The following is a 12,205-nucleotide window of genomic DNA, read 5'->3' as shown; positions in this document are numbered from 1 at the left end:
CATCAGAAAACTCTGCTGGGCATCATAAAACTTTGCACAGCAATTTCCAAGCAAGTATACTTAGAAAAATATTGACTATTAGGAAATATTTTATTTATGCTAATATTTCCACCTTGTATACATTAGTGACTGCTTTAAAATAATACAATTTTCACATAAAAACAGTTAAGAAATCAAATCAAACATGCTTACTTGATGACTCTATCATTCTCACTTTGGGTGCGAGAGGTCACGGGTTCAAATCCCGGACAAGCCCAAATTTTTAGATTCTTTGACATGGTTCCATTATCTTATTGAAGTCAATTTCCAGAGTGAATTTCAACTGAATATTGTTTTATCAAAACTCTCAAAATAGATTGGATTTACTTATTTGCACAATTGAATTTTGTTTTTTGTCAAACTGCTAAAATTATTTGTAAGTACTTATCTGAACATAGCATGTGACATGTCTTGGGTTTTATCCATCAGAAAAACTCTGCTGGGCATCATAAAACTTTGCACAGCAATTTCCAAGCAAGTATACTTAGAAAAATATTGACTATTAGGAAACATTTTATTTATGCTAATATTTCCTCCTTGTATACATTAGTGACTGCATTAAAAGAATACCATTTTCACATAAAAACAGTTAAGAAATCAAATAAACCACACTTATTTCAGTTGGCTCGTTGGTCTAGGGGTATGATTCTCGCTTTGGGTGCGAGAGGTCCAAGGTTCAAATCCCGGACGAGCCCTCTATTTCTTTTGTACGCTGCATCTCATGGTTTATATATATCTGATTTTCTCAATTGGCTAAGTCAATAGCATCAACTGAGTTTTGTTTTTGCCATACTCCCAATAGAATTTGTACATACTTATGAATCTTGCCTTCATCATTTTTCAATTGCCTTTCTTCTATTTATGCATGATTTACACATAGCTTTTGACAAGTCTTGGGTTTTATCGATCAGACAAGTCCAAACTCTGTAGCCATTTTTAAATCTTGTCACTGCACTTTCCAAATAAGCACACAAAGAAAACTATCAATAGAATCTTACGGAAACATTTTAGTTGTTCTAAAAATAAGAGCATACTTATTCAAATTTCAACTGTATTGTGGAATATTATCAAAACTGCAGGTTCCCTACTGTCTAGATAGCTTTGAATGTTTTAAAAGAATAGTCTCATTTTGAAACACAAAAAGTTCAAAAATGAAATTGCAAGGTTTTCTTTTGCCTTTCTTCTGTGTCTGGAAGCATGATTTGTACATTGCATATGACAAGTCTTTAGCTTTGTCCATGAGAGAAGTCCAAACTCTGTAGGCACTCACAAATCTTGTCTCTGCACTTTTCCTATATGCATACTTAGAAAACTATCTACTGGACCATAAGGAAATATTTTATTTATTCTACAAATTCATTTTTACATAAATGTATATGGTGTTTTTAAAAACAAAAAGCTATTTTCATTAAATCAATTGAAAAATCAATAGAAAAATGTTCAGGTAGGTGGCTTGTTGGTCTAGGGTTAAGATTCTCGCTTAGGGTGTGAGAGGTCCCAGGTTCAAATCATGGATGAGCCCAAATTTTCAGATTCTTTGACAGCGTTCCATTATCTTATTGAAGTCAATTTCCTGAGTAAAATCTTCAATTGAATATTATTTTTTAAAAACTCACAAAATAGATTGGATATACTTATTTGCACAATTGAATTTTGTTTTTTGTCAAACTGCTAAAATTATTTGTAATTACTTACCTGCACATAGCATGTGACATGTCTTGGGTTTTATCCATCAGAAAAACTCTGCTGGGCATCATAAAACTTTGCACAGCAATTTCCAAGCAAGTATACTTAGAAAAATATTGACTATTATGAAATATTTTATTTATGCTAATATTTCTACCTTGTATACATTAGTGACTGCTTTAAAATAATACAATTTTCACATAAAAACAGTTAAGAAATCAAATAAAACATGCTTACTTGATGACTCTATCATTCTCACTTTGGGTGCGAGAGGTCACGGGTTCAAATCCCGGACGAGCCCAAATTTTTAGATTCTTTGACATGGTTCCATTATCTTATTGAAGTCAATTTCCAGAGTGAATTTCAACTGAATATTGTTTTATCAAAACTCTCAAAATAGATTGGATTTACTTATTTGCACAATTGAATTTTGTTTTTTGTCAAACTGCTAAAATTATTTGTAAGTACTTATCTGAACATAGCATGTGACATGTCTTGGGTTTTATCCATCAGAAAAACTCTGCTGGGCATCATAAAACTTTGCACAGCAATTTCCAAGCAAGTATACTTAGAAAAATATTGACTATTAGGAAACAATTTATTTATGCTAATATTTCCTCCTTGTATACATTAGTGACTGCATTAAAAGAATACCATTTTCACATAAAAACAGTTAAGAAATCAAATAAACCACACTTATCTCAGTTGGCTAGTTGGTCTAGGGGTATGATTCTCGCTTTGGTTGCGAGAGGTCCAAGGTTCAAATCCCGGACGAGCCCTCTATTTCTTTTGTACGGTGCATCTCATGGTTTATATATATCTGATTTTCTCAATTGGCTAAGTCAATAGCATCAACTGAGTTTTGTTTTTGCCATACTCCCAATAGAATTTGTACATACTTATGAATCTTGCCTTCATCATTTTTCAATTGCCTTTCTTCTATTTATGCATGATTTACACATAGCTTTTGACAAGTCTTGGGTTTTATCGATCAGACAAGTCCAAACTCTGTAGCCATTTTTAAATCTTGTCACTGCACTTTCCAAATAAGCACACAAAGAAAACTATCAATAGAATCTTACGGAAACATTTTAGTTGTTCTAAAAATAAGAGCATACTTATTCAAATTTCAACTGTATTGTGGAATATTAGGAAAACTGCAGGTTCCCTACTGTCTAGATAGCTTTGAATGTTTTAAAAGAATAGTCTCATTTTGAAACACAAAAAGTTCAAAAATGAAATTGCAAGGTTTTCTTTTGCCTTTCTTCTGTGTCTGGAAGCATGATTTGTACATTGCATATGACAAGTCTTTAGCTTTGTCCATGAGAGAAGTCCAAACTCTGTAGGCACTCTCAAATCTTGTCTCTGCACTTTTCCTATATGCATACTTAGAAAACTATCTACTGGACCATAAGGAAATATTTTATTTATTCTACAAATTCATTTTTACATAAATGTATATGGTGTTTTTAAAAACAAAAAGCTATTTTCATTAAATCAATTGAAAAATCAATAGAAAAATGTTCAGGTAGGTGGCTTGTTGGTCTAGGGTTAAGATTCTCGCTTAGAGTGTGAGAGGTCCCAGGTTCAAATCATAAACGAGCCCAAATTTTCAGATTCTTTGACATAGTTCCATTATCTTATTGAATACAATTTCCTGAGTAAAATCTTCAAATGAATATTATTTTTTAAAAACTCTCAAAATAGATTGGATTTACTTATTTGCACAATTGAATTTTGTTTTTTGTCAAACTGCTAAAATTATTTGTAATTACTTACCTGCACATAGCATGTGACATGTCTTGGGTTTTATCCATCAGAAAAACTCTGCTGGGCATCATAAAACTTTGCACAGCAATTTCCAAGCAAGTATACTTAGAAAAATATTGACTATTATGAAATATTTTATTTATGCTAATATTTCTACCTTGTATACATTAGTGACTGCTTTAAAATAATACAATTTTCACATAAAAACAGTTAAGAAATCAAATAAAACATGCTTACTTGATGACTCTATCATTCTCACTTTGGGTGCGAGAGGTCACGGGTTCAAATCCCGGACGAGCCCAAATTTTTAGATTCTTTGACATGGTTCCATTATCTTATTGAAGTCAATTTCCAGAGTGAATTTCAACTGAATATTGTTTTATCAAAACTCTCAAAATAGATTGGATTTACTTATTTGCACAATTGAATTTTGTTTTTTGTCAAACTGCTAAAATTATTTGTAAGTACTTATCTGAACATAGCATGTGACATGTCTTGGGTTTTATCCATCAGAAAAACTCTGCTGGGCATCATAAAACTTTGCACAGCAATTTCCAAGCAAGTATACTTAGAAAAATATTGACTATTATGAAATATTTTATTTATGCTAATATTTCTACCTTGTATACATTAGTGACTGCTTTAAAATAATACAATTTTCACATAAAAACAGTTAAGAAATCAAATAAAACATGCTTACTTGATGACTCTATCATTCTCACTTTGGGTGCGAGAGGTCACGGGTTCAAATCCCGGACGAGCCCAAATTTTTAGATTCTTTGACATGGTTCCATTATCTTATTGAAGTCAATTTCCAGAGTGAATTTCAACTGAATATTGTTTTATCAAAACTCTCAAAATAGATTGGATTTACTTATTTGCACAATTGAATTTTGTTTTTTGTCAAACTGCTAAAATTATTTGTAAGTACTTATCTGAACATAGCATGTGACATGTCTTGGGTTTTATCCATCAGAAAAACTCTGCTGGGCATCATAAAACTTTGCACAGCAATTTCCAAGCAAGTATACTTAGAAAAATATTGACTATTAGGAAACATTTTATTTATGCTAATATTTCCTCCTTGTATACATTAGTGACTGCATTAAAAGAATACCATTTTCACATAAAAACAGTTAAGAAATCAAATAAACCACACTTATCTCAGTTGGCTAGTTGGTCTAGGGGTATGATTCTCGCTTTGGTTGCGAGAGGTCCAAGGTTCAAATCCCGGACGAGCCCTCTATTTCTTTTGTACGGTGCATCTCATGGTTTATATATATCTGATTTTCTCAATTGGCTAAGTCAATAGCATCAACTGAGTTTTGTTTTTGCCATACTCCCAATAGAATTTGTACATACTTATGAATCTTGCCTTCATCATTTTTCAATTGCCTTTCTTCTATTTATGCATGATTTACACATAGCTTTTGACAAGTCTTGGGTTTTATCGATCAGACAAGTCCAAACTCTGTAGCCATTTTTAAATCTTGTCACTGCACTTTCCAAATAAGCACACAAAGAAAACTATCAATAGAATCTCACGGAAACATTTTAGTTGTTCTAAAAATAAGAGCATACTTATTCAAATTTCAACTGTATTGTGGTATATTAGGAAAACTGCAGGTTCCCTACTGTCTAGATAGCTTTGAATGTTTTAAAAGAATAGTCTCATTTTGAAACACAAAAAGTTCAAAAATGAAATTGCAAGGTTTTCTTTTGCCTTTCTTCTGTGTCTGGAAGCATGATTTGTACATTGCATATGACAAGTCTTTAGCTTCGTCCATGAGAGAAGTCCAAACTCTGGAGGCACTCACAAATCTTGTCCCTGCACTTTTCCTGTATGCATACTTAGAAAACTATCTACTGGACCATAAGGAAATATTTTATTTATTCTACAAATTCATTTTTACATAAATGTATATGGTGTTTTTAAAAACAAAAAGCTATTTTCATTAAATCAATTGAAAAATCAAGAAAAAAATGTTCAGGTAGGTGGCTTGTTGGTCTAGGGGTAAGATTCTTGCTTAGAGTGTGAGAGGTCCCAGGTTCAAATCATGGATGAGCCCAAATTTTCAGATTCTCTGACATAGTTCCATTATCTTATTGAAGACAATTTCCTGAGTAAAATCTTCAAATGAATATTATTTTTTAAAAACTCACAAAATAGATTGGATTTACTTATTTGCACAATTGAATTTTGTTTTTTGTGAAACTGCTAAAATTATTTGTAATTACTTACCTGCACATAGCATGTGACATGTCTTGGGTTTTATCCATCAGAAAACTCTGCTGGGCATCATAAAACTTTGCACAGCAATTTCCAAGCAAGTATACTTAGAAAAATATTGACTATTAGGAAATATTTTATTTATGCTAATATTTCCACCTTGTATACATTAGTGACTGCTTTAAAATAATACAATTTTCACATAAAAACAGTTAAGAAATCAAATCAAACATGCTTACTTGATGACTCTATCATTCTCACTTTGGGTGCGAGAGGTCACGGGTTCAAATCCCGGACAAGCCCAAATTTTTAGATTCTTTGACATGGTTCCATTATCTTATTGAAGTCAATTTCCAGAGTGAATTTCAACTGAATATTGTTTTATCAAAACTCTCAAAATAGATTGGATTTACTTATTTGCACAATTGAATTTTGTTTTTTGTCAAACTGCTAAAATTATTTGTAAGTACTTATCTGAACATAGCATGTGACATGTCTTGGGTTTTATCCATCAGAAAAACTCTGCTGGGCATCATAAAACTTTGCACAGCAATTTCCAAGCAAGTATACTTAGAAAAATATTGACTATTAGGAAACATTTTATTTATGCTAATATTTCCTCCTTGTATACATTAGTGACTGCATTAAAAGAATACCATTTTCACATAAAAACAGTTAAGAAGTCAAATAAACCACACTTATCTCAGTTGGCTAGTTGGTCTAGGGGTATGATTCTCGCTTTGGTTGCGAGAGGTCCAAGGTTCAAATCCCGGACGAGCCCTCTATTTCTTTTGTACGGTGCATCTCATGGTTTATATATATCTGATTTTCTCAATTGGCTAAGTCAATAGCATCAACTGAGTTTTGTTTTTGCCATACTCCCAATAGAATTTGTACATACTTATGAATCTTGCCTTCATCATTTTTCAATTGCCTTTCTTCTATTTATGCATGATTTACACATAGCTTTTGACAAGTCTTGGGTTTTATCGATCAGACAAGTCCAAACTCTGTAGCCATTTTTAAATCTTGTCACTGCACTTTCCAAATAAGCACACAAAGAAAACTATCAATAGAATCTTACGGAAACATTTTAGTTGTTCTAAAAATAAGAGCATACTTATTCAAATTTCAACTGTATTGTGGAATATTAGGAAAACTGCAGGTTCCCTACTGTCTAGATAGCTTTGAATGTTTTAAAAGAATAGTCTCATTTTGAAACACAAAAAGTTCAAAAATGAAATTGCAAGGTTTTCTTTTGCCTTTCTTCTGTGTCTGGAAGCATGATTTGTACATTGCATATGACAAGTCTTTAGCTTTGTCCATGAGAGAAGTCCAAACTCTGTAGGCACTCACAAATCTTGTCTCTGCACTTTTCCTATATGCATACTTAGAAAACTATCTACTGGACCATAAGGAAATATTTTATTTATTCTACAAATTCATTTTTACATAAATGTATATGGTGTTTTTAAAAACAAAAAGCTATTTTCATTAAATCAATTGAAAAATCAATAGAAAAATGTTCAGGTAGGTGGCTTGTTGGTCTAGGGTTAAGATTCTCGCTTAGAGTGTGAGAGGTCCCAGGTTCAAATCATGGACGAGCCCAAATTTTCAGATTCTTTGACATAGTTCCATTATCTTATTGAATACAATTTCCTGAGTAAAATCTTCAAATGAATATTATTTTTTAAAAACTCTCAAAATAGATTGGATTTACTTATTTGCACAATTGAATTTTGTTTTTTGTCAAACTGCTAAAATTATTTGTAATTACTTACCTGCACATAGCATGTGACATGTCTTGGGTTTTATCCGTCAGAAAAACTCTGCTGGGCATCATAAAACTTTGCACAGCAATTTCCAAGCAACTATACTTAGAAAAATATTGACTATTAGGAAATATTTTATTTATGCTAATATTTCCACCTTGTATACATTAGTGACTGCTTTAAAATAATACAATTTTCACATAAAAACAGTTAAGAAATCAAATAAAACATGCTTACTTGATGACTCTATCATTCTCACTTTGGGTGCGAGAGGTCACGGGTTCAAATCCCGGACGAGCCCAAATTTTTAGATTCTTTGACATGGTTCCATTATCTTATTGAAGTCAATTTCCAGAGTGAATTTCAACTGAATATTGTTTTATCAAAACTCTCAAAATAGATTGGATTTACTTATTTGCACAATTGAATTTTGTTTTTTGTCAAACTGCTAAAATTATTTGTAAGTACTTATCTGAACATAGCATGTGACATGTCTTGGGTTTTATCCATCAGAAAAACTCTGCTGGGCATCATAAAACTTTGCACAGCAATTTCCAAGCAAGTATACTTAGAAAAATATTGACTATTAGGAAACATTTTATTTATGCTAATATTTCCTCCTTGTATACATTAGTGACTGCATTAAAAGAATACCATTTTCACATAAAAACAGTTAAGAAATCAAATAAACCACACTTATCTCAGTTGGCTAGTTGGTCTAGGGGTATGATTCTCGCTTTGGTTGCGAGAGGTCCAAGGTTCAAATCCCGGATGAGCCCTCTATTTCTTTTGTACGGTGCATCTCATGGTTTATATATATCTGATTTTCTCAATTGGCTAAGTCAATAGCATCAACTGAGTTTTGTTTTTGCCATACTCCCAATAGAATTTGTACATACTTATGAATCTTGCCTTCATCATTTTTCAATTGCCTTTCTTCTATTTATGCATGATTTACACATAGCTTTTGACAAGTCTTGGGTTTTATCGATCAGACAAGTCCAAACTCTGTAGCCATTTTTAAATCTTGTCACTGCACTTTCCAAATAAGCACACAAAGAAAACTATCAATAGAATCTCACGGAAACATTTTAGTTGTTCTAAAAATAAGAGCATACTTATTCAAATTTCAACTGTATTGTGGTATATTAGGAAAACTGCAGGTTCCCTACTGTCTAGATAGCTTTGAATGTTTTAAAAGAATAGTCTCATTTTGAAACACAAAAAGTTCAAAAATGAAATTGCAAGGTTTTCTTTTGCCTTTCTTCTGTGTCTGGAAGCATGATTTGTACATTGCATATGACAAGTCTTTAGCTTCGTCCATGAGAGAAGTCCAAACTCTGGAGGCACTCACAAATCTTGTCCCTGCACTTTTCCTGTATGCATACTTAGAAAACTATCTACTGGACCATAAGGAAATATTTTATTTATTCTACAAATTCATTTTTACATAAATGTATATGGTGTTTTTAAAAACAAAAAGCTATTTTCATTAAATCAATTGAAAAATCAAGAGAAAAATGTTCAGGTAGGTGGCTTGTTGGTCTAGGGGTAAGATTCTCGCTTAGAGTGTGAGAGGTCCCAGGTACAAATCATGGATGAGCCCAAATTTTCAGATTCTCTGACATAGTTCCATTATCTTATTGAAGACAATTTCCTGAGTAAAATCTTCAAATGAATATTATTTTTTAAAAACTCACAAAATAGATTGGATTTACTTATTTGCACAATTGAATTTTGTTTTTTGTCAAACTGCTAAAATTATTTGTAATTACTTACCTGCACATAGCATGTGACATGTCTTGGGTTTTATCCATCAGAAAACTCTGCTGGGCATCATAAAACTTTGCACAGCAATTTCCAAGCAAGTATACTTAGAAAAATATTGACTATTAGGAAATATTTTATTTATGCTAATATTTCCACCTTGTATACATTAGTGACTGCTTTAAAATAATACAATTTTCACATAAAAACAGTTAAGAAATCAAATCAAACATGCTTACTTGATGACTCTATCATTCTCACTTTGGGTGCGAGAGGTCACGGGTTCAAATCCCGGACAAGCCCAAATTTTTAGATTCTTTGACATGGTTCCATTATCTTATTGAAGTCAATTTCCAGAGTGAATTTCAACTGAATATTGTTTTATCAAAACTCTCAAAATAGATTGGATTTACTTATTTGCACAATTGAATTTTGTTTTTTGTCAAACTGCTAAAATTATTTGTAAGTACTTATCTGAACATAGCATGTGACATGTCTTGGGTTTTATCCATCAGAAAAACTCTGCTGGGCATCATAAAACTTTGCACAGCAATTTCCAAGCAAGTATACTTAAAAAAATATTGACTATTAGGAAACATTTTATTTATGATAATATTTCCTCCTTGTATACATTAGTGACTGCATTAAAAGAATACCATTTTCACATAAAAACAGTTAAGAAATCAAATAAACCACATTTATTTCAGTTGGCTAGTTGGTCTAGGGGTATGATTCTCGCTTTGGGTGCGAGAGGTCCAAGGTTCAAATCCCGGACGAGCCCTCTATTTCTTTTGTACGCTGCATCTCATGGTTTATATATATCTGATTTTCTCAATTGGCTAAGTCAATAGCATCAACTGAGTTTTGTTTTTGCCATACTCCCAATAGAATTTGTACATACTTATGAATCTTGCCTTCATCATTTTTCAATTGCCTTTCTTCTATTTATGCATGATTTACACATAGCTTTTGACAAGTCTTGGGTTTTATCGATCAGACAAGTCCAAACTCTGTAGCCATTTTTAAATCTTGTCACTTCACTTTCCAAATAAGCACACAAAGAAAACTATCAATAGAATCTTACGGAAACATTTTAGTTGTTCTAAAAATAAGAGCATACTTATTCAAATTTCAACTGTATTGTGGAATATTAGGAAAACTGCAGGTTCCCTACTGTCTAGATAGCTTTGAATGTTTTAAAAGAATAGTCTCATTTTGAAACACAAAAAGTTCAAAAATGAAATTGCAAGGTTTTCTTTTGCCTTTCTTCTGTGTCTGGAAGCATGATTTGTACATTGCATATGACAAGTCTTTAGCTTTGTCCATGAGAGAAGTCCAAACTCTGTAGGCACTCACAAATCTTGTCTCTGCACTTTTCCTATATGCATACTTAGAAAACTATCTACTGGACCATAAGGAAATATTTTATTTATTCTACAAATTCATTTTTACATAAATGTATATGGTGTTTTTAAAAACAAAAAGCTATTTTCATTAAATCAATTGAAAAATCAATAGAAAAATGTTCAGGTAGGTGGCTTGTTGGTCTAGGGTTAAGATTCTCGCTTAGAGTGTGAGAGGTCCCAGGTTCAAATCATGGACGAGCCCAAATTTTCAGATTCTTTGACATAGTTCCATTATCTTATTGAATACAATTTCCTGAGTAAAATCTTCAAATGAATATTATTTTTTAAAAACTCTCAAAATAGATTGGATTTACTTATTTGCACAATTGAATTTTGTTTTTTGTCAAACTGCTAAAATTATTTGTAATTACTTACCTGCACATAGCATGTGACATGTCTTGGGTTTTATCCATCAGAAAAACTCTGCTGGGCATCATAAAACTTTGCACAGCAATTTCCAAGCAAGTATACTTAGAAAAATATTGACTATTAGGAAATATTTTATTTATGCTAATATTTCCACCTTGTATACATTAGTGACTGCTTTAAAATAATACAATTTTCACATAAAAACAGTTAAGAAATCAAATAAAAAATGCTTACTTGATGACTCTATCATTCCCACTTTGGGTGCGAGAGGTCACGGGTTCAAATCCCGGACGAGCCCAAATTTTTAGATTCTTTGACATGGTTCCATTATCTTATTGAAGTCAATTTCCAGAGTGAATTTCAACTGAATATTGTTTTTGCAAAACTCTCAAAATAGATTGGATTTACTTATTTGCACAATTGAATTTTGTTTTTTGTCAAACTGCTAAAATTATTTGTAATTACTTTCCTGCACATAGCATGTGACATGTCTTGGGTTTTATCCATCAGAAAAACTCTGCTGGGCATCATAAAACTTTGCACAGCAATTTCCAAGCAAGTATACTTAGAAAAATATTGACTATTTGGAAATATTTTATTTATGCTAATATTTCCACCTTGTATATATTAGTGACTGCTTTAAAATAATAAAATTTTCACATTAAAACAGTTAAGAAATCAAATAAAACATGCTTACTTGATGACTCTATCATTCTCACTTTGGGTACGAGAGGTCACGGGTTCAAATCCCGGACGAGCCCAAATTTTTAGATTCTTTGACATGGTTCCATTATCTTATTGAAGTCAATTTCCAGAGTGAATTTCAACTGAATATTGTTTTTTCAAAACTCTCAAAATAGATTGGATTTACTTATTTGCACAATTGAATTTTGTTTTTTGTCAAACTGCTAAAATTATTTGTAAGTACTTATCTGAACATAGCATGTGACATGTCTTGGGTTTTATCCATCAGAAAAACTCTGCTGGGCATCATAAAACTTTGCACAGCAATTTCCAAGCAAGTATACTTAGAAAAATATTGATTATTAGGAAATATTTTATTTATGCTAATTTTTCCTCCTTGTATACATTAGTGACTGCTTTAAAAGAACACCATTTTCACATAAAATAGTTAAGAAATCAAATAAAACAGACTTGTTTCAGTT

At 31.8% G+C, this 12,205-nt stretch overlaps 1 non-coding gene across 1 annotated transcript; it reads left to right on the top strand.

The window, feature by feature from the left end:
- The first annotated feature begins 662 nt into the window (after positions 1-662).
- On the top strand, positions 663-734 carry TRNAP-UGG (transfer RNA proline (anticodon UGG)). Its single transcript has one exon. It is a non-coding gene; the product is annotated as a tRNA-Pro (tRNA).
- Positions 735-12,205: the final 11,471 nt, after the last annotated feature.

This window comes from Taudactylus pleione, unplaced genomic scaffold, assembly GCF_031769625.1.
Source record: "Taudactylus pleione unplaced genomic scaffold, aTauple2 ptg000317l, whole genome shotgun sequence".
NCBI classification, from domain to species: domain Eukaryota; kingdom Metazoa; phylum Chordata; class Amphibia; order Anura; family Myobatrachidae; genus Taudactylus; species Taudactylus pleione.
This window is presented reverse-complemented; position numbering and strand designations above follow the sequence as displayed.